The sequence below is a fragment of the Alligator sinensis genome, unplaced genomic scaffold (assembly GCF_000455745.1).
Source record: "Alligator sinensis unplaced genomic scaffold, ASM45574v1 scaffold108_1, whole genome shotgun sequence".
Taxonomy (NCBI): domain Eukaryota; kingdom Metazoa; phylum Chordata; order Crocodylia; family Alligatoridae; genus Alligator; species Alligator sinensis.
The window spans coordinates 64,195-67,165 of NW_005842110.1; the positions used below are offsets into that span (position 1 = coordinate 64,195).

Sequence of the window (2,971 nt, forward strand, 5' to 3'; positions counted from 1 at the left end):
GATTCTCCCCCCACCCTCCCATCTCCCACAGCAGGGACTCCAGCCCCATGGACCCTAGGCACGTGGTGTGCTAGTTAATGCTGAGAGGGGTCTCTGTGCATCTCTCTCCAATTTCACTGGGACAGGCAGACAGCACAGTGACCACTTAGGGCTATTTGGAGCTAATCAACAGATCAGCTGGTAAGCTGTTGAAGAAGAGTTTGAAGTAATAGGTCAGGGACAGACATTGCATAAACTGGTTTGAGCCAAATCAGTTAAGTCTGATACTACATTCAACCAGGTTTATCTCAAACTGGTTTCAGCCATTTTCAAACTGTTTTATGTGCACTGAACATCTGTTCTATTACAGGTTTAAACCAGTTTCTGATCACTTATTTATAGTTCTAAGACACTTGAAGCTCTCCAGCCTGTCTGGAGTAGCTGCTTCCAGCAATAAACTGCTCTTCACCTTTCCAGCTGAGTGAAAGCAGCTAGGATGAATGGCTTAGGTGTCAGGTAACAGTTGCCACAAATTTACTGTTCTCTCAGCTTCTAGCCATGGGGTCAGCAAAGTTCAGTAATGCGTCTCGTGCATCCATGACCCTTTTCTTGAATTGGGGATTGACCCTTTTCTTGGGTTGGGAATTGCTCAGCTATAAAAGGAAAATAGACTTATTTTCTGAGTGAGAAAGATAACTAGCTTCTCCTTTCTTTCCTGTCTTCCCTGCTTGCAGCCCATTTCCTCAAGCTAAAGATCTGTTTTCTGTGTTGCAGAGTTTTGTAAATAAATACATTTGCCTCTTGGCTTACCTCCAAGCCTATACCAAAAATAGTGAGATAGGCAAGGCCTCATTATCAAAAATTTACTGTGGAAATGGTGCTTTTGTTTGTACATGTTTAATATGAGTGGGTGATGATCAATAAGCAGGCCCTGCAAGTAGCAGCACTTATGAAATCGGGCAGTTACGATTTTAAGATGACCTGCCAAATGCACAACAGACAGTTATGTTAAGCAAGATGACTTAAAGCCTCAGAATTATAGTTAGTAGATATTACCTTTTCAGTGTCACAAGTGTAGGTGCTACGTTACAAACAAGTTAAAGATTTCTCCCTTCTGTTGTTCAGGTGCTAAACTGCAGTGGTATAATACAAATAAATGATGAGATGGAGGCAGGCAGGAACGGTAAATCTCGAGTAGAGAGCAACGTCTTTCAGTCCTAATTCAATACTATTAGGAATTTATGAGAGGAAACCTTATGACATTTTAAAACTTTTAAAGCCTGGTTGTTAGGGTACAGGTGTGTGCTGTTTGAATATATTAAATTCTAGTTTGATTTCTTCAGTTTTTGCCCCAGCCACCCCTACCCCACCTGGGGCAACCTGCCATACAAGGTGCACCACTGCTAATTGTCATCAGGAAACCAAATGTACACACACATGTGGACATGCCCATACAGACTTTAGAATGCCTTGCAGATAACCTAGTTATCTGATGGAGTTTGATGCTAGTGGCTGACTAGATTGTCTCTCAAGTCACAGAAGCTAAAGCTGCTTCTGCTTCACCAAATTATAATGTATGAAATCAAACAACATGATCACAGCTAGACTTCTAAAGGCATTCCTATCTCAAACCAGTGACTGCTGGGATGCACCACAATCCAAGACTACCATGATCAAGCTGGGAAGTTCCCCTTGTGAAACTTGGTATTCTAATTACTGGTATTTGCCAGTCACCAGATGAAGAATATCTTACATGTGAAAGCTTGTCTAAGTGTAACCCAAACAGGAAGCTGGTTCAATAAAAGATATCGCCACAAAAATCCTTGCCTCTCCTGTAGCTCCTGGACCATTGTGGCTACATTGCTCCAACACTATCACATAAATCTTGTTCATCCTAAAACACATCAGGACGAACTTCACGGTGAGAGTGGCCAGAATTTGGAATGGGCTTTTAAAGGAGGCAGTGCTCTCCCCTACCTTGGGGGTCTTTAAGAGAAGGCTTGATAGGCATCTGGCTGGGGTCATCTGACCCCAGCACTCTTCCCTGCCTAGGCAGGGGGTTGGACTCGATGATCTGATGAGGTCCCTTCCAACCCTAGCACCTATAAATATATACATCAATGACACATGGGTATTCCTGTTGAACTGCACCCTGATGTGTCTGTCTTGCTTCTTTCATGAAAAATATTTTATGTAAAAAGTATGAATTAAATAGTTCAGGCATTTTACTAGATGTGGATGTGATTTGGTTACTGCAGGAGCCAAGCAGAGGGCCCTTTAACTGGTTCATTTTGATGGACTTCTCTATATTCCGGCAGAAAAATTAGGTATTGGCTGTGCACACAGAGCACAGCTCAGCAGTGCAAAGGGCAGTCACGGGGAGGAGGCTTAACCTGTCCCATCCCACATGGATGCTTTGGTCGCCCTCCAGCTCTCCTGTGCAGTATTCATTTTCATTTCCACTTGGGAGAAATGTGACAGTCTTTGCATTCTCCTCTGCCCGAGGAGGCTGCGTGAGCCTGGAAACGTGCAAATAAAGACACGTTTTTTGCAACCGTCTAGGTGGTCTAAGAGGAGAGATCGCCTCTACCTTGGTCAGTAGTTTTACTTGAATTCAGCCATTTCCCTGCCCCAATCCTAATGCCCTCCCCACCTCCCTCGTCTTCACAACCTTCAGCTCTAGGCTGGTTAATCATTTTCACGTAAGGCTTCCCGGCTTGCTCAAGTTCATCCCCGGGAGGCTTCCCTCAGCCTCCGCCCGGCACGGCTCCCCAGCCAGAAGCCCGGCTCCGGCTCCGACAGGAAGGCACGTGCAAAGGCCACTGCAGTCCCCAGGGCTCGACGTACCGGGGTCTTCACAAGCGGCGGGGGCGGAGTCACGCGGCCAGGACCCCGCCCCCTCCCGGCGCGCATGGGCAGAGCGAGGACTGAAGCCCCGGCTGCGCGAGCAGAGGCCCCGCCCACACGCGTCACGTGACGCAGTGGCGGGGGG

The 2,971-nt window shown here is 46.5% G+C and overlaps 1 protein-coding gene across 1 annotated transcript in view; it reads left to right on the forward strand.

Moving 5' to 3' along the window:
* Nucleotides 1-2,459: 2,459 nt before the first annotated feature.
* RAD51 (RAD51 recombinase) overlaps nucleotides 2,460-2,971 on the forward strand; it is a 14,694-nt gene continuing 14,182 nt past the window's right edge. The window contains exon 1 of the mRNA XM_025205275.1: nucleotides 2,460-2,573. The gene's annotated coding sequence lies outside the window, so the exon portion shown is untranslated. The remainder of the gene's footprint in view (nucleotides 2,574-2,971) is intronic.